This window comes from Pelobates fuscus, chromosome 13 (genome assembly GCF_036172605.1).
Source record: "Pelobates fuscus isolate aPelFus1 chromosome 13, aPelFus1.pri, whole genome shotgun sequence".
NCBI lineage: Eukaryota > Metazoa > Chordata > Amphibia > Anura > Pelobatidae > Pelobates > Pelobates fuscus.
Window position 1 is genome coordinate 40,282,898 of NC_086329.1, and position 25,122 is coordinate 40,308,019.

Here is a 25,122-nt window from a genome sequence, read left to right on the forward strand (position 1 = left end):
ATGTGTTTTAGCCATTTTCTCAAAAACCACTTGGATTTACATTTGAAGAGCACTGGGCAGACTTTAGTGTGCTTGAGTTAACCAGGGGTCCTCAAACTCCGGCCCCCCAGATGTTGTTGAACTACAACTCCCATGATTCTCTAGCTATCTATGTAATTCAAAGAATCATGGGAGTTGTAGTTTAACAACATCTGGAGGGTGAGAGGGGGGGCTGGAGTTTGAGGACCCCTGAGTTAAACCATAAGGAATGGGGAAACAAAAAATACGTTTCATGTTTTCAATCAACAAAAAACAAGGCAGGGTTATTTAGCATAATGTTTATGTATCATTATATTTTGGGAATATAAGTATACTCTCACCTCAGAACAGGTGTATGGAATTATTATACAATATGCACAAATATGCAGTCTCTTCCTTATATTGCCAATCTGATCTATCTAACCCAGTGATGGCTAATTTTGGTAGCTGTGAAACTTCTAAAATGTATTTCTGATTATGTATAACCTGTCCTGTGGTTGGCTGTGTGCCATAGAAACATCTGATAGCGATCACTGGTTTGAGGACCTTTACAACCTTATTACGTGTATAAAGATACTCCAATGTTACACATATAACAAGGTTATTTACTAAACAGAGAGTTCAAAGGGAATTTCAAATGTAAGTTCAGAGTAGCCAAACTGAAGGCATAGCTGACAGAAAATGTTTTCAGTTCAGCTATTTCACCTTAAATTTAAAATTCAAATTTGCCATCACTGTCCTATTCTGGATAACAAGACAGGGAAGTTCTAGGTCCTGCATTGCTCTAGCTTCCTCAGGAAGCAATGGAAATCCAGTATTTCAAGAAAATTTAAAGATAAATGGCACCACAATAATACCCGAAAACCAGTGCAGCACAAGTTCACCCAAGTGTTATGCCAAAAACCACTTATACATACATAAAATCTTGATAAACAGTAGGGTGATAGCGCACAATTGGTAAGTGTATTTCACACTGGCAGAGGTAGGCAGGATAAAACCAATTGATAAAAACATAAAAGTGACATAGCGCAGACTGTACAAGGTGGTATCCGAATAAAAAATGTAGAGAACACTCACATATTTCAGAGCCCTTCAGGTTGGCTCTGAACTCAGTAGGTATAATAAAACCACCAGTTCAGGGCCGACCTGAAGGGCTCTGAAATATGTGAGTGTTCTCTACATTTATTATACGGATACCACCTTGTACAGTCTGCGCTATGTCGCTTTTATGTTTTTATCAATAGGTTTTATCCTGCCTACCTCTGCCAGAGTGAAATACTTACCAATTGTGCGCTATCACCTTACTGTTTATCAATGAAAATCCAGTGAGTACCGTTTGAGTTTGAGTGTTCAATCAATGGGCAAAGTGAGTATTGTGGCAAAGACCCAGCTTACTTAAGGAATTAATCTCACTCCTTCCCTTCTTTGAAAATGTAATCTTAAATTCTTTAAAAGAACAAAATAGTTAGCAGATGCTGCAGAATACCGAAGTCCTTGTTCCACACAATATGAGCTTGCAGGGTCAAGCTACAGTCAGGCTTGATGTTGCTTTGTACATTAAAGAGAGATATTAACTATAAGGGCAGACTTTTTGTTATAATACAAACTAGAAGTAAAAATAAAATCAAAATCTTTGTGGACCTATCATTTGTCCAAGTTCTTGCCATAATATAGACAGGCATCTTGACCCGATTTGCATTATTAAGCCTCCTAATTAATTAATTTCACCACTTTGATGGAAGTTGAAATGTCCTATAATCTTCAGGAGGAGAAGTGAGATGTGGGGAGGTGAGCTCAGGACTGATGAATAAATAATTGTGAAACATCCCTAATACTAATTGTTAATTGTAACTCCTCTAATATAGCCAAATTCTGTACTGTTTGCAATTAAAGACTGACGAAAAACGCGATGTAAAAAATTTCACAGGTGGCACATTGACCATTCATGGTCATATTTTGTGAATGACTATACCACATGTAGGTATTATTGTGTGCGGGTGAAATCTATACTCCATCTATACTGCCTCCCTTGGTAAACTCATTAGCTCCTTTGGCTTCCAATATCATTTCTATGCGGATGACACACAAAGTTATCTGTCCTCTCCAGATCTCTCCCCATCCCTCTTGGCTAGTGTCTCTGACTGCCTCTCTGCTATTTCTAACTAGATGGCTGCCTACTTCCTTAAACTCAACTTGACCAAAACAGAAATTCTGGTCTTTTGCTACTACTGTGTCGGTCTCCCTCCAAGTTGACGGTGCTACCATCAGCTCCACCACGCAGGCTCGCTGACTAGCTGTTCTCTTTGACTCCAAACTCTCCTTTACGCCTCGTGTTTAGTCTATCGTCAAATCCTTGCACAGAGAGGATATTGGGGGCACACTCGAGAGATGCATTATGCAAGAAAAGTGCTGCCGCAGTGACCAAAATTCATACCGAAAAAAAATAGTTACGGTGCACTCAGACTTCTAAAAATACATAACTAAGAAGGCTACTATAAAACGCCTATCTAAGAGAATAAATATGGGGATTTAGTTTTCACCATATGGCCATATGATGTTAAGCCCACCACTGCTTCAAAGTACCTAAATGTTCGTGGGTCCTACACTAATTACAAAATGTGGGAGACAAATTAAATAGTACTGGTGCTAAAAACAAGCTACAGTGTATTAAATTAATTTATTTGTAAGAGCAAAGTGAGAATACAAAAATAAAAAGTGATATCGCCAAATCCTGACGCTTCCATCTCAAAAACATTGCGCGCATCGGACCCTTCTTAACGCCAGATGCGACTAAGGTGCTGGTCCATTCCACTGTCCTTTCTCTCCTTGACTACTGCAATCTGCTTCTCAGTGGTCTTACGTGCTCCCAACCTGCGCCGTTACAGTCCATAATGAATGCGGCGGCGAGGCTCATCTTCCTGTCCGCCCACACCTCCCATGCCTCACCCTTCTGTCAGTCCCTACATTGGCATTCTGTAATATATACGGCTCAATTTAAAATTCTGGTTCTTGCTTTCAAATCTCTACATAATGCTGCTCCCACCTATCTATCCTCCCTAATACACAAGTATGTGATTTCTAGGCCCTTACCCTCTGCTGAAGACTTACATCTATCTTCTGTTCATACTCCCATCTCTGATACTCGCCTACACTTCCCTCCTCCGTTAGATGATCCCCCAGTCTCCACTCCTTCAAAAAATAATTAACCCACTTAAATAACCCACTTAAATAAAAACCCACTTCTTCATAAAACCGTATCAATTAAAATGTTAATAGCTCCCGACTGATTCCTCTCTTGCAACTGTAATAAGTCTAATATTATCCTTACCTTTTGTGTCACTTTACCCCACTCCCCCTAGCATGTAAGCTCATTGAGCAGGGCCATCAGCCCCTCTGTTCCTGTGTGTCCAACTTGTCTGGTTACAACTACATGTCTGTTCGTCCACCCACTGTAAAGCGCTGCGGAATTTGTTGGTGCTATAAAAATAATAACATAATAATAATCTTGGCTTTGCACTGATTAAGAATAGATATAGGCAATTGAGCATCTAATAAATGCATGCAGCTGAGACTTGTCTAATGCCTGCTTCTCCACATATACCCGTTGAGTTCAACACTAGAATGGGTGGATTGTTTAACTATTTAGCAGCTCTGCTAGGCAGTACCTGGTATCCAATTTATTATTCAGTGCTATCCATTTCCCATGGGTAGGCATGTTCTCATCCTTTGCTGGACCTGCACAAGCCTTATGAAAAAGGAAAAGCTGAGTATCCAACTGTTGCCAGCTGGCATATTCTGAGGTAAGGCCGTCACTAGTTTCCAGAGCCACCCTTTGCCTCTTGACATTGCAGCCATAGTCTTAAATGTCCAGCGAGATTGTTCTTCAAAGTTGCAGTTGGTACTTTTCTGTGTTTCCTATACCACTATTGAGAAACCTAGTTCCATTGTCAAGCTTGAAAGGATGGCTAATAAGGTTTGCGTGAGCGTATGGATAAATAATTATTGAATTAACTGACTGCATATTTTGTACAATTAATGTTTTGAATGATGTTACCTCAAAAGACTGAGGCTTGTCCAAGACCTTGTTAGGCTTTATCAGGAGCTTCCGAGTTTACAAGATTTCTCAGATTTCTACATGTTTGGTTCCGATAGAGTAACTGTGTGTAACTCTGCCTCCCCACCTATCTTTGTCCAATTAGGACAAACCAACTCTGTAACGCCGACACAAAGACTTCACTGCCCACATGCTGTTGTCTGAACGGAGTGATGTCCGTTCATATACTCTCTAGAGACGATAGTGTTAGCCACCATAGCACTACCAATGGGCTCTCCAAACAAAGAATGACCGCCTGTGGGAGGTCTCTTCTGCGCTCTCTATCAGTAAATGTTTGCTGAAAAATTGATTGATAGGTGATAGAAAGACCTATTTTTAAATATTTTTTTTCTACCAATCTATATATCTGCTTGCAAATCTGTTAGTACAATGCATAGATAGAATTGTATACTCTTCTAAAAGAACATATGTTCTAAATAGCATGATAGCTACCCTTTAACTTTCACACAAAGAAATTACAAAGAAGGATTGCCTATAGACATGATCCACAATTTAACATTATCATCAGATATAAAATATATGAAAACCCCTGTTGATCTTGTGAAGATATGAATGTTTTATATTTAACTTTTTTTGAGATCCGTATTGTGTAGACATTAGACAATATGATTTAAAAAATGTTTTGGATCTTCTGTACTGTGAAGCAGCCACATCTGCTTTGCCCATCACAAATTCTATTTTCGTCTTTATTATCCCCCAAAAAGATGGCAAAATTGAGGACAATCTGGCTGTGCACTAATGAGTAGCATATTGTCTTCATTAATATATCAAATCATGATGTGGTGTGAAGCAACTCCTAATAGAACTGGCAAAATTAGTACAGTGGCTTCAAATTGCTGCTACATTTTGATACAGTATAATTGGATTCTAATAATTACCTCTATTTTTAATCTCCAGAGAAACCATTTCCTCTGACTTAAAGGCACAGGACGAGAGGGAAGCACTTCCATCTTTTAAAAATGAACAAGAACGCACGTTTTGATTTACAGAAAGGTAAGTTGAATAGTCATTGTAAATATAAACGTATTATTACAAAGCAATAGCATAGGAAGCCCAATTTGGCTATTTTTTTTTTTTTTTTGTCAACATTCCTGACAAATACCCATTAATTTTTAGTCTGCATCTGTGGCGTCTGGGTGAGAGAAATGGAGTGCCACTAAGCAGATATTCCTCATCAGAACTTATTATATAGATGGATCTATACCATCTATATAGTCGAGGGAATATGGGAAGGAGCAGGTGGACAGTGGGACAGCACACAACTCTGTTTATTCCTTGCACACATGTTAGGACAATTGGGGGTGCCATTAAGTATGTTATTTGGTCATATTGATTTTGTGCCTACTCGTTAGGACAATTAGAACAAGTAATGAAAACTGTGTGAATTTATCCATAAACAAACAAGTGTACAAATTTACTAAGCAATGGGAATGAAAATATATTGCCAGATAAACCTCATATGTGTCTATGAATACGTCATACGGAAATTTAACTTAAGCAGTGCTGTGACAAAGAAGAACACACTTGAAAATTGGTTTGGCATGGTTTCACTCAAATGGTTGAGCTGGTGAAAGAGAAATGTCCTGTGATGTTAAGTTAAACATCTGGAATCTCGTGGGTGACTTAAATAATATATGTATTAATTATCTCGATACAGGTATTAAGAACAACATAGCATATCTAAAGATGTTATCGTGCAGATCATCGTGTCTGTTTTCTGCCATTTTAATAGTTGTGTGTGAAGAATATATTATCCTTTAAAGGAATATTCTGAGCAACACAGAGATTAATTTAGTGGATACGATAGAAGGATTCTTTGGGTGCGAATTGTGCTTTGACAAAAACATTTATTATATACAGGGTTTATTCACTAAATTAGCTGAACTAGAAACATTCTCTGTCAGCTATGCTTCCATTTAGGCTACCTTGGCCTTAAATTTTTACTTTGAATAACCCTGTCAGTGTGAGGGTTTCTTACCCAGTGTCTATGTGGATACAAACATTATGGACAATAGTTGGAACATGGAAATATGGTAATCTGGCATCGCTCTCATGTGGATTTAGGGGTTCTTATTTGGAAAAATAGAATGTTAAAGAATATAATATTTAATTGTGTTGTAACAGCTTGTTCATTCAAGATGAAATCTGTCTGCCATTTTAAAAATCAAGAAGGATTCTTTCCCCTGTTTTGATGTCAAAAAATGGAAATCCTTTCAAATGTGTTTTTCTCCTTTTTCTGGATCAACAGCAGAAACGGAAATGTGTGAAAGGCAGAATTTGATGGACTTGATTTGTTTTGGGGGTCTTGGCCTCCATCTCAGCGGGTTTCATCTACACAGTGAAGGCTATCACTCCAAAGAGTTTATTTCTTTATAATAAAAAATTTTTAGAAATAAATGCCTAGGGAACTGAAAAAGAAAAACCACATAGTTTTGAAAAATGTGAAATAAATATTGCACAAAGTAAGTCGAGCAAAATCTTAGCCCGTGGCATTACGATGAATGGGATTACACTGTTTGTTTGAGCACTGATCCCTTTGCATTTTGGATCTCAATAGACACTGCATCCTAAGGGAAATTAAGAAGTACAAAAAGTGGATTGGAATAAATCCTTTGTAAATGACCTCCTCCCTTGTCCTTTTGGGAGTCATTTATACTAGTCTCCATGCGTTTACACTGTAATAGGCCAACACTTTGAATAGAGGTTTACAACAGATTCATCAAATTACTAAATTCATCAGATCAATATTTAAACATTTTCCTGGGTAAAAGAAATAAAAAAAATAATCTTGGAAAGTTAAATGTTTCATTTACCTGTAAGTAGGGGAGAGGTACATTTCTGTAGAAGAGCATTTGTTTGAACCAACACATTCTTTTGAGGAAACAGATTTTTATATGATCATTCATCCAAAGATGTTATCAAAGGCTTGTAATGCAAATTCAATCGACAACTGTCACCTAACAAAAAACAGCACAGCAGGTTTTAATGTACAACATGGGGGCTATTAGATCCTTCTCCCTCCTTCCTTTCATCCACAGTTGATGTAGAATAAAAAATAAATATAAGCTATAATGTAACTTTAGTAAATCCTAAAATTTATGTACTGGGAGACATGCACACAGGATACGGGGGGTTGGGGGGGGTTGGAAGTCAAGTGGGTCCTGTAACGATTAATCCAGCACGCAGAGTGAAAACCCATCAGTATTATGGAGGCATGAGTGGCCCAGGGGGTCTAGATGGTGGTGTTAACACTATCGGGTCAGGAATACATGTTTGTGTTCCTGACCCTATAGTGATCCTTTAAGGTTTAGGGCTGGATCTAGGCCTCTGTAAGGCTGATTTTAGGAGGGGAAATACAATTTACACTTGGGCTGAAACTCTGGTCTTTGTCATCTAGCAACTCTCCTGTTCTCAGCCCATCACTGGAACATTGTTTAGTTCTCTGTTTGTACTCCCACCTCTTATGCTCGCCTTCAAGACTTCTCTAGGGCTGCACCGTTCTTCACTGTTCCTCCAGCATGTAAGTTAATTGAGCAGGGCCCTCAACCCCTATGTTCCTGTGCATCCACTTTGTCTGCTTACAATTACTTGTTTTTTCCTCCACCCATTGGACAGCGTTGTGGAATTTGTTGGCGTTATATATATAATATTCATAATAATTTGTTTTATTCACAATCAGCGCTACTATCAAAAGCCTTTGAAGCCACGATGGGACAAATACAATAAGGTGCACAAAGTTGCTGTGCAAGCATATATCATGATTTGAAGATTTTCCAGCATTAAGCGTGCATATTTAGTTGTATGCCATCTGCACATCTGCATGCTTGCCAAAAGGTCACATGGGCACAGTTTACATTTTACAGTCTGCAACATGGTGCCATACCTTCCACATTCTGTGTAGATATTGGATAATGGTCACTTTGCCTTTGACCAGACCAACCTAAATTCTCAAGATTTCTTTTTTTATTTGGAGCGTTGGTCACGGAGCATGTCATAGCTCAGCAACAAACTATCCAATGCACATTCAACTGGCGGATCATCATTAAACGACTCTCAACTATGAATCAAGGATGAAAAGTATGGAAAAATGTAGAATGTTTATTTCTTTTTTCACCTCCTCTATTTCAAATATTACCTAAACACTATTATATTGATGCAGAAATCTAATACCTCCAATGATGTAATGCAAGGGCTCCAAAATATTTGTGCCTATTTTATCACAAGTCTTTCTTTCTCTATTCTTCCGGCCAGTAGGATATGACAAGTCCTACTCTAACAACCTCAGTTATTATAAAAACGAACAGGCAAGGTATCATCAGGAGACGAGAGCGAATTGATTTCACTACTTCCTTCCATTAGATTACCAGCAGGACCATCGCATGTGGATGGAATTAAGTAAATCAGTTTATGACAGCAGGAGTTTCCTAGAAACTAGTATAATTATCTCTATTCTGGAAGTATTCTGGATTTGTACAAACTGAAGTTAGCAAATTTAATTTAATTTTTTGAAATTTTTATTTTATTTTAGATTTTTGCTGTGCATAAGGTAGGTAGATACAAGCCAGAGGTACCCCAACGGCAATTCTCTAGCATCATATCAAGCTTTACAATTGGGGTAGTCGAGTGAACATGCACAATTTTGTATTATAATAAACATGCGTAAAGATAAGAAACATGCTGAACTTTTGCGTAAACGTATGTAGAGATAAATCAATTAACTGTTAAAGTGTACATGTTGAGTGTGCATATCCAGACCTAGCTTATAGTATAGCTTATCATTGCAGGAGTATCTAGGCATATAAATGGTGACATGCTAAACTACCAAGTCGCTACGGCATATTAGACCAGACTGTGTGACAGGCTAAAATATTTTAGGATTGTAGGTATGCAATTGAGCTAGGACAAGGTGCTTAATACTGATCTACTAAGACATGTTCTATGACAGTTATGGTTAGGTAGGAAATAAACTATGATGCAAAGTTGGCTATGCTGAAAATTGGGTTCACTGTAGTCCAGAGCAAATAATACAAGGACATTTGAATCCCTAAGTGTGGCAATCATGGTTGGGTCCGCGTGTCTATATGATTTGCCTATGGGCACAATGTGGATAGTCATATAGACATGGGGCTGCATGCATGTGACTGTCTCTGTCAACAGATTTCCTCCGTAGCGTGACCACTAGAGCCCGTTGGCGGGCCTCTGAGGGCCTCAATGGCACCGGTGCGAATGAGGGTTTCCCTTTAGCCGCAGGGTGGTCCAGGAAGGTTGCCGGTGGGTGCGTGTACTGGAGTTGTGCCCGAGGGTGACCCCCTCGCTCCCCACTGTTTGCAGCCTTGCTCATCGTCGCTGGGATGTCTTGGTGCTCTTTCTGATCCACAGTCTCTCCCAGAAGCACAGGAAGATTTGTTTGAGGCGTAGCAGGGAATCAGCGATGGTACCGTGTGGGGGCCTTGGACTCAATAACAGGCTCGGTATTTCAGGTGGGCAGTCAGCTGCCATCTTGTGAGCGCCACAAGGGAGAAGTGTCTCCGATATGTTGCCAGCGGTTTAGGGCTGGGACAAGGCAGGTTGCTCCAGACTTTTGTTCACATTGGATTGTGTGAACTATGTAATTAAGAATTAGTTGTATTTGACCATGGACTCATATTTCCCAGAGAATCATTCTGTGCAGTTTTTGAGTAATGTGCTATGCAATTCTTCTAATAGTGTAGCAAACCCCTCAGTAAATATGATTCCCTTGACTTTTTTTGAGTGTGAAACAGTGCATTCAATACATATAAATTCTTGTTGAAAAGCACTCTAACTCGAACTTGTTAGGAACCTGTGAAGTGAGGACCAGACCATCGTGATGACAGCTAGGAAACACTGTCAGGTCGCGAGGGTCAAATTCTTGACCCTGAGGATGCTTTGCAGACCCTGCAGGAAGATGAGGAGAATCTGCATCTACTGCACCAAGGAGTCTATTATGAATCCCCCGTCACCACCACCACCAACCTATCTCCTGCTCTTCTAAAGGCTGAATGGAGAAGCTGACAGAGTCATTCCATGTGACTGTTTCTTGCCAATACATAATGGCTTACACTAATTGAGTATGCCAACCTGCCTTCTCTCTTATCCAGGACAAGGTGACCCCCATTCCCAGCATAATCGAAACTGTGGATTAAACCCAGTTTGTAGAGGGTCCCACCAACAGTCAAAGTTCAGGTATTCAGGTAAACACAGTACAGAGGTAAACACTGTAGCAATATCATATATGTGTGTGACCATAACCTCATCTTACTATACACCTGCATGAGATTCCCTGGGCTCTGCCATGCAGACACAAAACTTATGTAGGGAGGCCCCCTATAGAACAGAGGTGTCCAAAAGTTGGATCTTCAACTGCAATACAGCTCCCACAAAGCTATGCCAGCCGGAAAAGCATGTCCTATCATTGTGGAGTTGTATTTTGTGGGCAGTATCTGTATGTTAGAATTTAGTTTTTGGGGTTTTTTTTGGACTGAGTATGTGTGTGCATGAATGAAGGGGTGTACAATTGTGTAGTATTAACCTTTGAATGCAGGGGTGTGTTTTGGTGTAGTGTTTGAATGCAGGGGTGAGTTTGTGTGTAGGTTTGGCATTTGAATGCAGTTACAATGCCACACAGACTCATTTAAAAAGATAAACACTGAAACCCACACAGATACACACAAACACATTGACACCCACCCAGATGCACTCACATACACAGATAAATATACACACTCACTGATACCCACATAGATATACTTAGCCTTTCTACAAGTCTAGTCTCCATCTTGCCTCGCAAGCTATTGCATACATTGTTAATGTCTTCGTTGGGGCTACATGAGCTCTGATCGAAAAAAGCCTCCCTACCATCCACAGTTATGCTGCAGGATCTACCACCAGTGCCAGCACAGCCAGGAAGGGCCCTACGGCAGCTACACAATAAATCTTAAAGGGACACTGTTAGCACCCAGACCACTTCAGCCCGTTGAAGTGGTCTGGGTGCTAACTCCCATCACCCTTAACCCTGCAACTGTAATTATTGCAGTTTTTATAAACTGCAATAATTACCTTGCAGGGTTAAGTCCTCCTCTAGTGGCTGTCTGCCAGACAGCCACTAGAGATACTTCCGGCTACTTAGATGATTTTTGGTCGTCTAAACGACGCTGGACGTCCTCACACTATGCATGAGCACCTCCAGCATCACGGGAATCTCCATAGGAAAATCATTGAATGAATAATGCTTTCCTATGGGGAGGTCTAATGCGCGCGCGGCCATTGCTGTGCATGCTCATTAGGTATCCCCCCGCCAGTGGACGTCTGCGGAGAAGAAGCGTGGACAGAGCCTGACCCAGCACCGAGGGACATCGGCGCTGGATTCAGATAAGTGACTTAAGGGGTTTTAACCCCTTCAGCGACGTGTGGTGGGAGGGAGGGTGGCACTCCAGGATTCTACAGTGCCAGGAGTTTGTTTTCCTGGCACTAGAGAATCCCTTTAAATGTTACTCTACTATTCTAACTGATCAATTTCATCACGTCTCATATCTTACTTCTGTGTGGGATATATTGAAATATTTACATCTATATTCTTTTCCTTTTGCAACGAGGTCTGTTAACATCAGTATTCCAAAGTTTTCCAAGTTTTACTGGGAGAATGTCCACAACTACATTTAAAGTGATTTATGGATTCATCGTCAACAAACTTCATATGGTTTGCCAAACAAAATGAAACATTGTGCTTTGGTTGGAATAATGTTTGCTGGCATGGTCCAAAAAACAACAACTCCCATTTAATCCAGTACTGAGACCAAGTTCTCTCTGCAGCCCAGTCCACCTTTTGTGATGTCACTGTGCCAAATTTGCAGGGGGAGGGATGTTACGGAGGCAGGGCTGAGGGAGCGTTTAGGGCACCACGGTGGGGGACCATGTAAGCATTGGACATCCGTTGACAACATCCATCCTCCATTGCCACTCCTCATCATTTACATTGTTCCATATTGTTCATATCCCTCTGTTTGCCTTCTGACTCCAATGCAAACTGTATGCTAAGTGAGTGGAGAGAGAATGTGGGAAATTATGTTCAGTCGTATGCCCCAACCCCTTCCATCATTCACACTGCTGCTCAACACCTGGAGCATCCTTAAAAGAGCAGCAGAGGAACATGGAGAATACTTGTTGTTGGTCTGCTCACTCACTCTAAAAAGTGTGACAGTTTTGGCAGGAGGTGCTCTGTGTACCCACTTTGGCCAATCACATGGGGCAGCAGCCCCCAAGGTTGTATTAATTATATTGTAATCAACTGAAAAACATGAAAAAATAAAAAAAACTTTTCAAAATAAAAATGTGAAAATTTGTGTCTTCTTGAACAATTTAGTGTTGTGGTAAATGTCTTCTTTAAAACCATGGTCCTTGAGACATTGAAAGCTTTGCACAGTTCCTGTTTCCACAATGTTCTTTAACCCCTTAAGGACCCATGACATGTGTGACATTTCATGATTCCCTTTTATTCCAGAAGTTTGGTCCTTAAGGAGTTAAGCTATGTGCAATGGCCTCCTGGATTTCTTGATTCAACACATACTGAATTGCCTGAACAATGTTTTCTTTTTTTTAATTCTTTATTTTTTTTTTTTAAGTGCACAGTTGAACAGGTAGGAATACATTGACATTTCTCAGATAATATAAACATCAGCAAAAGGTATAGGCATAGTATGAGATGTCAAGAACAAAGCACTTATTTTTGGTAATTAGAAGAAACAAGAACAATATAACGATTGCCCAGTTTGTGTGTGGAAGGCACCCGTGGGTGAGCGTCTTAGTCAATCCCTACACTGTGTCGAGGTATGTGAATCGGTAGCGGTTCGCCAGAGTAATTACAGATAAATAGCCTTGTAAAAATAAATTAGAGAAGTATAGTTATGCGTTGTGTAAGAGATGAATTGCGTCTTGTGAGGCATTTTGTGGTCGCAGCTGTGTGTTATTGTAGGCTGATCTGTGGGGCCTACGCTAGTTGGGTTTGAGTGTTCAGCACGCAAATGATAAAGTCCTGTCTCAACAGGAGTCATATATGAAGAGATCTGGTTAAAGTTGCACTGCGGTGGGTCCCCTACTATGTTGAGTTACGATTGGTGCGAATGTGCTGCCCTAAGCAAACGCTACCCTGGCGTGGTCTGGGTTGGTATTACGACCTCGTCAGGAAAGTGTGAAGGTTGTTTCGGGTGGCGTCTGTTTAGTTAAATGGGGCCATACATGGCGGCCAGAGTGATGTTGACAGAGAGAAACCTAGTGGGGGTTTTAGGAGTCTGAATGTGAGTAAGTCCCCTGACCTTGGGAAACACGGGGGGAGAGGGAGATAGGTGTTGTTGTAAAAGCTTATGGCTGCCTCGTGACGGAAAGGAGTCCACAGTGTGGTGAGGAGGCCCGTCTAGGGAAAAATGGTAGTACCGGTTCTTACCTCCACACACCTAAAATACATTTGTCACTTTCAACTTCATCATGGTCAACAACACCAACTTCTTTCAGGCTGACTATCACCTTATAAAAGCATGACACCATTCACCAAAACCTTGAGCTTAGCTGCACTGGACTTTTGCTTCTGTTTTGGGGTCTGCCTTACATTCAATTTCGGACTGAAATTGTGGCCCCAAAAAGAGCAAGTAAATGGAATGGCAAGTCAGGGGCACAAAAAAAAAGACTTCTTAAGGGAACACTGTAGACACCATAACCCTTCAATAGATTGACCTGGTTATGTACATGGAGTCTGTGGGTGCCAGGTTCCAAATCACTACCAAAATGTTTACTTACCATTAAGTAGAGATTGTAAGTCCCTGGCAGTCTGAAACCTGGCCTCAAATGACAGTATGACAATGACAGTGCCCTGCTCCATACTAATTGATGCCATGGATTGGATAAGCAATTGGCTAAGAGTTCTCGGGTGACCCAATCGCTCATCCAGTCACTGGCTGCTCTCCCTGGTATGGTATGAGGTGAAGCATAGATTTGTGTCCACCGTTTATAATTGCAGGTTGGACTTCAGGAACCTAAAATCTCTGCTAAATAGTGAGTAAACCCATGGACTCCAAGCACCATAACCACTTCAGCCAGCTAAAGTGGTTATGGTGTCTACAGTGTGTCTTTCAATATTCCAATTGTATCTCAAAAAGCTAGAAGAGTCATCAGTACCAGGCAGATGGAAAAAAAATAGCTCTAAGACTACATTCTGAATAGCATGAGAACTGAAATGACATTTCATTAAGTGATCAAAGCACATGCGTGAAAGGACAACACATTTATTTTATTCATTTGCTAGAAAATACCAGAGACGGAAATACATCCCAAATACCACAGATCTGACTTTTGGAATTACTGATTAACTTAAATTTATAGTGATGGATGCATCCATGTGCAACAGAGAATTCATAGAACTTCTGGAATTTACCTAGATGCCCTCACCTAGGAACATCAAACTCTAATATATAATGTCAGAATTCGAATTGTATGACTACATGAAGAATTTCTGAATTCACAGGTCTATTTGTATGCAATTGTCTTTTTCACTGCACACAGAAGAGCTCTAGGTTGTGATGTAAAAGTTGCAGTTTACACACACTCCCTGACGAATCCCAGTTGTACAGAGCATGTAAAAATTGTTAGATGCTCCCCCGGTGGAAGTCTGCATAACATGGCTGCTATGCAACTGTGCTCTAGATATTTTGCAACACTAAAGACTTTGCTTATTATCACCATGTACTTTGCATTGAAGCAGATGAGAGCAGCAGGGATATAGCATTGCATGTGCCTCCCAGCCTGTCCACACATACCGCATGCTACTGAATTTACATCAGCACAGCTCCTCTGCCTCCTAGTTTGTAGCTTCAGATGCACTTCCCTGCTCCCCCTGACAGCTGCAAAAGGGAGAAGAGAGAATTTTTAGCAAGTAAGGCAATTTGGAGTGACATGCAAAGGATCCCTCCCCCTACCAAGGCACTGATTAACCAGGAGATGCAATGGGCTCTATGCAAGAACCCTGAGGATCTGGATTGGGGAACAGCACCAAAAAGAGCATCTGCCAAAATAGCATTGCAGAAGGGGGTAAGTGAAAAGCAAGCCAAATACGTAGACACTGTGTGTGTGCATGATCCATGGTCATATTGTGCATTAGAGGCTGCAGGCTCCCCAAATGCTGTGCTCCATGGCACACCAGCCCATTATGTATTTATATAACATCATGCACTTGGATACATAGTATATATGTGCAAACCCACTGTGTACCTAACATTCTAAAATTACATTAATATGTATGTACAAAGCCACTATGTGTATTATTTAATAAGATGCATTATAAAGCTACTTTGATACATACAATTATGTATTTACAAAATCACTATGTATTTATATACCGATACATTGTTACATATAATGATTGTGTCTGTACTCATTACCTACGTTATTATTTGGCTGATGATTACACGGGAGATGAGCAGTTTAGGGTGAAATTGAATGAATGACTTAATCCCCCTCTCTATACAGAAAAGGGATCCCTCTGTGTGGAATGTTTTAACGGCTTCTTTACCAGAGAGCTGTATTGAACACACGTCTGTAGCTTCCATGTCTGCTGCCAAGGGGTTAATGAGGTCTTTCCCCTCATATCTAGCGTTAATGATTTGATTAGAATTACCCAGGGCTGTTTGCAATGGACTGGGCTTTGGTTGTAGGAACAGGCAGAATGTTTAACCTTTTAAGTGCTGGCTGTTGGGAATGACGCGTGAGGGATTATTATTATTATTCCCAGGGCAATCTGAATGTACCTTTCCTGGTTAAATACGTTGTTGTTGTTATTATTTTAAAGAAATAGAAAATGTGAGATTAATTACCCAGGCAAGAGGCGTGCCCCTAAACCCATAACCTGCTATAGGGCTGCAGAGAATTGCATTAACCTGTCAAGTATCAGCCACTGGATGGCTGTTAACATGTCCAATGATGTGTGCATTAACTGCTTAGGTGCTGGTTTGCTGGGATTCGGGCTCTGTAGTAGTTTGGTTGCAATATGCAAGGAATGCATTAGAGCAAACAATCACATTTCAATCAGCAGCAGGGTTGTATAATGAGTCCTTGATTCTGTGCAGTGATGTAGCAATCTATTTAACTGCCACAGTGTAGTCTCCCCCCTACCCCCTTAATTTCCTTTGGTGTAAAATGTATTAAAATCCTGTGTTTTTAACCCTTTCAGCGTCTTGAGTGTCACCTGGCTTTGGCATTCCAAGGGGTTAATGCAAAGACAAGTTGTTGCAAGTGTTTGTGTCTGGAGATGGCCAAATATCAGGTGCTAAGCTATTATTGAACTTCAACACCCATGATATCTTGCCAACCTCGGGGATGACAAAGAATCATGGGAGTTGTAGTTGAACCACAGCTGGGGATCATTTTTTTCCCCCACCCCTGATGTACACAGTTGCAGTTGTCATTTTAAGGATTGATGCTGTGGTGTATGAGGTAGTCTCCAAAATGGAAACTCAAATGAACAGGTTTGATGTGACATGATGTGTCAGCCTACTTTTGTGTACAGGGAAGATCTCTGCATTACACCCCTACTGCTCAGAACTAAGGGGGGAGTGATGCTGTATGAAAAAGCTAGGTCAACTATCACTGTGGAGATGCGTGGGTGAGATGCCATTAACCACTTCACCGGTGGGTATGTTCCCCTTCAAGAGACTTCCATGGCAGTGTGCCACACTGCTTGCAAACTACAAGGAGCCCATACAGATCAGAGAGCGCATATGGTATATCTGTACACTATAATTACAGTAAACACAGGGTGGCTCAAAGTTTGCAGGGGCCCTTAGCAACAAGACATGGGTTAGGGGGAGGCTATTCTTATCTGCATCAATGAAGACATTTATCCCGCAAACTAAGGTCATCATTTTGTACACTTTTTTTTTTAATTATGCTATAGAATCTGATGACCCATCCATCTGTACCACACTTTTGGTCCTTTTTAGAGCAATTGGGAGCCATAGGCTGTTACTAAATCTTTGTATATAAGTGTTTTATAAAAGAAAGTCCAACATTCTAAATATGGATACAAGCAACCAAAATCATACCACCCACCTCCTCAGTAAAAACAGTCTTCAATGAAATAGTTGAAATGTGTGATGCTATTTTTTTTTCATTTTTCTTTTAAGCAGTGGTACATCCCAGCCAATCACAAAGCAATCTGTGTTTTAGGCCCAAAAACCCAAATTTAACAGGGATCTTTCTGTTGTGGTTTTATTAAGAATTTTTAATATTGCACGTTCTGTCCAGCCACCTTCGCCCAGCGGTATAATTCCAATTCCCCATGGGCGCCTGAAAGCTAATTAGTTTGTGTTCCATAGATAATCATGGTTTTATGTTTCTCTGCCTTTTTTGTATTTTATAGGTTAATATCCCCCTCTCTTCTTCCCATAAAAAGATGCATCCACGTGACTTTTAAAATTGAATTGCATATCTGCCTAGTAGATGATGATGATGATAATAATAATTGAGTGTTTATTGCGCCTTACAGCATCAATCCAACATTACAGGTTCCCTAGCAAACACTGCTACCAAAACTACTGCAAAACCTGAACCTGTGTTGAGGGGTTAAGCAGAGGGATAGCTAGCATGCTTTACCTTTTTATACTAATTTATTTAGTTCTTAAGGACACTACTGGTTAAGGATAGGTATATCCATATGGACCAAAGAAAATAGTTACTAGCACACTATTCAAAACCCTATGCATATTTATATAAATGGAGGTTTTTAGTTCCACTCGAATGGGTATTAGATGTAAGCCCACCTGCCACGTCAAAGCAAACCTCTTAGGTGGGTCCTACACTAACAATTCACCTTGTTTGCTTCAGCTTCAGGCAACAAAAACACAATTCTGAGAATGAGAGGGTTTTTTAAAACAAATTTTTAATCCCCTACATACTTATTAACCCTTAATAGGCAACACATGGGATACACATGGGATGGGTGGCAGCATTGTAACACGACTGTGTAATACAAAAGCAATTACAAATACACAAAAATAAGACTGATGCTCAAACTCCCACTACTCTGGGGTGGAAGCAATGACCATAGTACAATAAAAAACAAAGAAGAATTGTTACCTGCGCACTACACCAAATCCTTATGCATATTTATATAAACAGAGATTTTTAGTTCCACTCTAATGGCCATTAGATGTAAGCCCACCTGGGGCTGATGTGTACTATGGTCATTGCTGCCACCCAGGAGTAGTGGGAGTTTGAGCGCAGGACTTATTTTTGTGTATTTATATCCCTATGGATGTATTTCTCTGTTTGACACTCCACCATATATATATCGTTAACCACATGAGGTACACAAAGTGTTAAATCATGCTCTGTGCATGGACATTGAGAACTAGTTCCTCATCCCAGCAAACCGAAGTATAGTCATATCGACGGAAATATTCACACCCACTGATCTTGGTTTAGTAGGCTGGTACGACACATTGCATCTGTTATTCCTTTGCCACCAGGTTAATTTTTTCTTTTTTTCTTTTATGACCCCCATAGTGTCATTTTCAACTTATATTTGGCAGGAATTAGGAGACTCTGCATAAAACGGAAGCCAAGGTGTTTCACTCAATGCATTATATATTTCGGGCAGCTGTTGTACTCCATCTAACGCTAGGGTCTTGTTTACCTTGGGTTTCAAATATAGCCTCTGCAGCATGCTCGTCTAAATAAGGCAAGAAAAGTGGCTACTTGGAGGGTGTGAGGTTACCACGTTAAATACAGGGGGGGCAGGTGGGGAATCTCATGTTAGCCTCTCAGCGGTACTTCTAATGTTGATACCCAGTAGTGGTTGGATACACTTATAGGCAGACGTCCCAGGACGCTGGCATTGCTAGACTTTAGACGTGTGGTCAACCAATAAATGCTTAAAACTCACACCATGCAGACTATGTATGCTAATAAAAGTACAGAATATACAGTAGCCACTGTGTGAAGATACTGCCTAATGTTCTTCACTTCTTAACAATGTTTTATTTATGAACACTATATATATATATATAATATATATATATATATATGTGTGTGTGTGTGTGTGTGTGTGTGTGAATAGCTTGGCACAAAATGTAAGATTAATTTTAAAAAATGCAGCAACCAACAAAGAAAATCTTGGTAATAAGATTAAACAGAGCAAACACATAAAAGTGCTGTTGCGCAGTGTCTTATAATCACTCTGTCAATATCTCATATATATATATATATATATATATATATATATATATATATATATATATATATATATATAATATATAAAAAATATATAGAGAGAGAAGGCTTTATCAAAAAGCACATGTGTATCAAACCACAGTGCAATCTCAGTGTTTAAAAACACTGCACAGATTATATGCTTTTAATTGTGACATTGGAATAAAGTTTGCACATACCTGACATCCTGGTCATCTGTGTATGGTACAGATCCCACGCACACCAGGAGCCGATCCTCCCTGAGCGCTATAGCTGCGAGTGGTGCTTTAACCACTCTGATTTTGTGAGTGAGCTACTTTAAAGATCAATATTTTTCTCATATACCTTTTTTTTCGTACCCTATTGCACTAGGAGTTCTATGTTTCTGTTTTCTTCTTAGATACTTGAATTGATGTCTCGCAAGTATAAACACATGTCACTTTATATAACCATCACAACTGCACTTTTGTAATGGTTTTTAAACACTGAGATTGCACTCTGGTTTGATACACGTGTGCTTATTGATAAAGCCTTCTATATATAAGATATTGACAGAGAGTGATTATAAGACACTGCGCACCAGCACTTTTATGTGTTTGTTTTATTTATTAAGCTTATGTAACTTTTTTGTTTCCTGTACCAAGACACCTTTTTTTTTCTTTTTGTCTCTTTTTAAGCTCCGCTGCATGTTTTCCTGTTTTGTTGTGACTACTAACAATACTAAGGGTACTTGACAGAATACAAAATTATGACACGTCCTGTAAATGGCATATTAGTCCTCTGTTCTCGCTATCACCTATTTGATGTTGCCCAATTCCCAGTCTGAAAGCTCTGGTTATTTCTGATAGTTTGTGCAAGAATTCTGTTTTGCAAGTCTACTAATCCTTTGTTGTAAAAGTAATATTGACCCATGGAACTCTTACAAGTAAATTGGACTTTTTGAAAATATTTTTTTAAGCATTTTATTTTTTGTAATTCATTCTATGTATAGTATGTTTGAGTTTCCTGCATTATATTTCACTGATATTTTTAAATGTCCTACCCCTTTCAAATACCTTTTAAAATATATATATTTTAAGATCTTTTTAAATGTCCTACCCCTTTCAAATACTTTTTGTTTCCTACATTATATTCCACTAAATATGTTTTTTAAAATGTCCTACCCTTTTACAGTAACCGGCATCGTTGGAAACCTAGTCCTCAAAAATCTTGGGAAATGTAGTCCCTAGTAACAATAAATGTTGGTGAGACACATTTCCTGTTTCGAACAGCCTAAGCCAGCCTAAAGAATATAATGTGTGTATGTGAGCTTGCACGTAATGCATGTTTGGAATGGGTGGTGGGTGAGTAAGTGAATTTGACTGTGTTAGTAGTTAAATATAGGTTGTTGAGTAATGGAGCTATGTGACAGAATGGGTTGGTAGGTGTCAGTGATTAATTAGGTGGGATTATGTGAACTGGTAGGTGGATGATGGCAGGGTTGGGTGATTGTAACTAAGGGTAGACATGTAACTTTGCCTGTGAAAATGTGTTATTTAGGGGGTGGGTTGAATGTGATGAGGTGGGTAGCTGTATGTGACATGGTTTGTGACTGGGAGAAGGTTACTGATGGTATGTAAAATGGGGGCCGGTGTATTATTTAAGTGCCATGATACGCTCCTGCACACTTTTAACACACTAGTTGATTAAACTGAATCAGGAGCTCCAAATATCTTTCAGGGATTTTTTTTTTTTTTTTTTAAATTCTTTATTTTAGGTGTGCACAGAATAAACAGATAGCCGATATGCGCCACAACAGCGTTATTCAGTAAAATAGGTAGACATAGTACAAGTCATGGCATACGTTATACAGGCACATTTTTAAAGTTTTTATAGTAGAACAATAGTTTAGGTTGACGTTTAGTTTTCAATATGTTAACATAATGTACATGCCATGTAGAAATAGGTAGAGGAGGGACAAAGGAGGAAAAACATGGCTCGTGCAGAGAACGTACATACGAGAGCATTCTATCAATCGGCTTTCAGGGATTTTAATATTATGTTTTGCACTTTTTAACTTACAATCAGGTGTACAATCATATATAATTTTGCAATGCTCCAGTTTAAGTGTTCAAGTAGACAGACAATACAATGTTACTTTAAAACAAACTATATTTTTTTTATTTTACTCTTAGCATTGTCTTGTATATAATATCTCCTTCAAGAATTCGCATAATATTTTTGTTATGTTTTGTTGGAATTTGTTTTGTTTAATAACTTTGAAATGTTTATTATATTCCTTCTGGATCAGTTTGAGCCCAACACTAACATGGCCAGTTATCTTCTGCATTTTGAAACCAGTGAAATTTTACTGCCTAACTCTGAAAAATGTAGTCGCCAAAATAACTATAATAATGTGTTTGATGTCAGATGTGATCTGCTGAAGCATATTTTGTATGTGTTTTATTTCTTCTTAAAATTAAAAAAAAAATGGAATGTTGTCACCATTGTGCTCATGCGCATTTTCAGTAATGTAAAATTGAATCTATGGAAGATCCCTTGAGATTAATGGGACCTCCTCAAAAATGCACTGGAGTTTGACAGAGTTTTCGTTGCTGTGGCCATTAAAGTGACTTTATAGGCTTCAAAACCGCTTTAGCTTAAAGGAACACTAAAGGGTCAGGAACACAAACATGTATTCCTGAGCCTATGGTGTCAAACCCACCATTTGGGTGGCTTGCCCCCAGTGGCATACACATGACCTATGGGGCCCTGGTGCGAAAATTGATCCGTGGGTCCCCCCCCCGCACACTTACTCTGCGCAGGCCGGGGCCGCAACACATGGCGGCGGGCACCTGGTCGCAGGGGTTGCAGGGCTGCGACCGCAGTATGTACACCAGTGCATGCAGATGCACACACACTTAAAGGACCACTACAGACACCCAGATCACATCAGCTCAATGAAGTGGTCTGGGTGTCAGGTCCCTCTAGTTTTAACCCTGCAGCTGAAAGCATAGCAGTTTCAGAGAAACTGCTATGTTTCACTGAGGGTTAATCAAGCCTCTAGTGGCTGTCTCACTGACAGCCGCTAGAGGAGCTTCCGCGATTTTAAGACACTGAACGTCCATAGGAAAGCATTGAGTAATGCTTTCTTATGGGCGGTTTGAATGCGCGCACGGCTCTTGCCGTGCATGCACATTCGGAGCTGAGCGGCAGAGGGATCCCCAGCGCCAAGGGAGTCCGGCGCTGGAGAAAGGTAAGTGCTGAAGACACACACACACACTCTCACGAACAGATGCATACACACTAGCTAACAGACACACACATTTACTGACAGAGACACACTCAGCGACAGACATACATCCACACTCACTTACAAAACATACACTCTCACTGACAAACACACACTCACTAACAGACATCAAACAGACTCACTAACACAAACACACTCAGTAACAGACACACACAGTAACACACTCCGTAACAGACACACACAGTAACACACTCACTGACACTCCCTAGCAGACACACACTCACTCACACTCACACTAACACTCACACTCACACTCACACTAACACTCACACTAACACTCACACTCACACTCACACTCACACTCACACTCACACTCACACTCACAGTAACACACACAGTAACACACACACACACACTAACACTAACACTCACAGTACCACTAACACACACACACACTAACACTCACAGTAACACTAATACACACACACACACTAACACTAATACACACACACACTAACGCATTTTTGTTTAAAATTTAATCCCCCCAGCCTCCTTACCTTTTGGAGTGCTGAGGGGATTCCCTGGGGTCCAGTGGTGCTGCTGGGCTCCTGGGAGGCCGGTCACCCGGCGGGCAGTCAGGCTGGCGGGCGCGCGAGGGAGCACTCTCCACACTATTCAGCTCCCTCGCGCGCCGTGTACTGATACCGGCGCCGGAAGATTACGCCATCTTCCGGTTCCGGTTTCAGTGCAGTGTGCGAGGAAGCTGAAGAGGAAGCACTAAGGGGAGAGTGCTCCCTCGCGCACCAGCCAGCCTGACTGCCCGCCGGGTGTAAGCATGGCCAGCCTCGGGGGGCCCGGCTCCTGGGCCCCCAGGAGAAGAGGCTGGCCCAGAGCGTACATACCGGGTCGCAGGGGCGGCCGGGCCCCCTGGTGGTCCGGGCCCGGTCGCAGCCGCAACCCCTGAGACCCTGGTATGTACGCCACTGCTTGCCCCCCTCAGCCCCCTTTAAAAGGAATTAAGACTCACCTTTTTTCTGTCGGTGCTGGCCCGCCCCTGATCTGCCTCCTTGATGACATCAGAGTTGCAGCTTTCCAGCCAATCCAATGCTTTCCCATAGGGAAGGTTACTGATGGTATGTAAAATGGGGGCCGGTGTATTATTTAAGTGCCATGATACGCTTTCTTATACCCCCACAAAAAAAAAACATGCAGAAAAAATACATGTATCTTTTCTTTGCGGGTATACCTACTACAAAAAAAAAAAAATCAAGGAAACCTTAAAACATTTGTCAATAGAGTGTTACTTTGAAAGATAACTGTCATGCTACTTTGTGTTTGTTTGTTTTTGTTTTTTTGGTGTGGTTTTTTTCTTAACACTTTACATTTAATGAAACATAATGATGTATATAGATTTTTTTAAATGTTACTTTTTTTTATCTGGCTGAGCAGCCATGTTGGGCTAGGTTGTAGTATTATTTAACCAACTGCTGCTCAACCTAACGTGTCTGCTGCTGCAATTGCTGTGTGCGCATGCATGTACGTAGCGCTGCAGCAGTACCGTAAAATCTCACCCAACATGGCTGCTCAGCCAGATAAAAAAAAGAAACTAAAATTTTCGAAAAATGTTCGCACCATTTGGATCACAGATCAAGTGATAAGCAGTAATCAATAGAAGGCAAAAAAGGAGGAACATTCAAAATAAATCCATATTTATTAAACATATAATATACCTGATTTGTATACTCGCCCTCCTTTTTTGCTTGCCCTATACTGGTCTCTTCTCACTCAATCTGTGAATAAAATCAGCATTTAGTAGATTTACCCTAACTATTAATAACTTTTTTACTTCACGCTTATTTTTTTAGTTTTGTTGGTTCCACAGGCAGAACTCTGACTTACGAATCCAGCAAAACAACATGTCTAATGTCTGTTTCATGATTCATTCAAATGGTGTTTGCAGAGTTGCTGATCTCCCAAAAATTTTAAAGGGACACTATAGCCACCTGAACAACTTTAGCTTAATGAAGCAGTTTTGGTGTATAGAACATGCCCCTGCAGCCTCACTGCTCAATCCTCTGCCATTTAGGAGTTAAATCCCTTTGTTTATGAACCCTAGTCACACCTCCCTGCATGTGACTTGCACAGCCTTCCATAAACACTTCCTGTAAAGAGAGCCCTATTTAGGCTTTCTGTATTGCAAGTTCTGTTTAATTAAGATTTTCTTATCCCCTGCTATGTTAATAGCTTGCTAGAGCCTCCTGTATGTGATTAAAGTTCAATTTAGAGATTGAGATACAATTATTTAAGCTAAATTACATCTGTTTGAAAGTGAAACCAGTTTTTATTTTCATGCAGGCTCTGTCAATCATAGCCAGGGGAGGTGTGGCTAGGGCTGCATAAACAGAAACAAAGTGACTTAACTCCTAAATGACAGTGAATTGAGCAGTGAAATTGCAGGGGAATGATCTATACACTAAAACTGCTTTATTTAGCTAAAGTAATTTAGGTG

The 25,122-nt window shown here is 40.3% G+C and overlaps 1 protein-coding gene and 1 long non-coding RNA gene across 4 annotated transcripts in view; one reads left to right on the forward strand and one right to left on the reverse strand.

The window, feature by feature from the left end:
- Positions 1–15,032, reverse strand: part of LOC134582863 (uncharacterized) — a 121,653-nt gene extending 106,621 nt beyond the window's left edge. Inside the window, exon 1 of the long non-coding RNA XR_010086284.1 lies at positions 14,956–15,032. This is a non-coding gene — a long non-coding RNA (uncharacterized LOC134582863). The remainder of the gene's footprint in view (positions 1–14,955) is intronic.
- SLC8A3 (solute carrier family 8 member A3) overlaps positions 14,805–25,122 on the forward strand; it is a 237,400-nt gene continuing 227,082 nt past the window's right edge. For all 3 annotated transcript variants that reach the window (XM_063439532.1, XM_063439533.1, XM_063439534.1), the window contains exon 1: positions 14,805–15,226. The gene's annotated coding sequence lies outside the window, so the exon portion shown is untranslated. The remainder of the gene's footprint in view (positions 15,227–25,122) is intronic.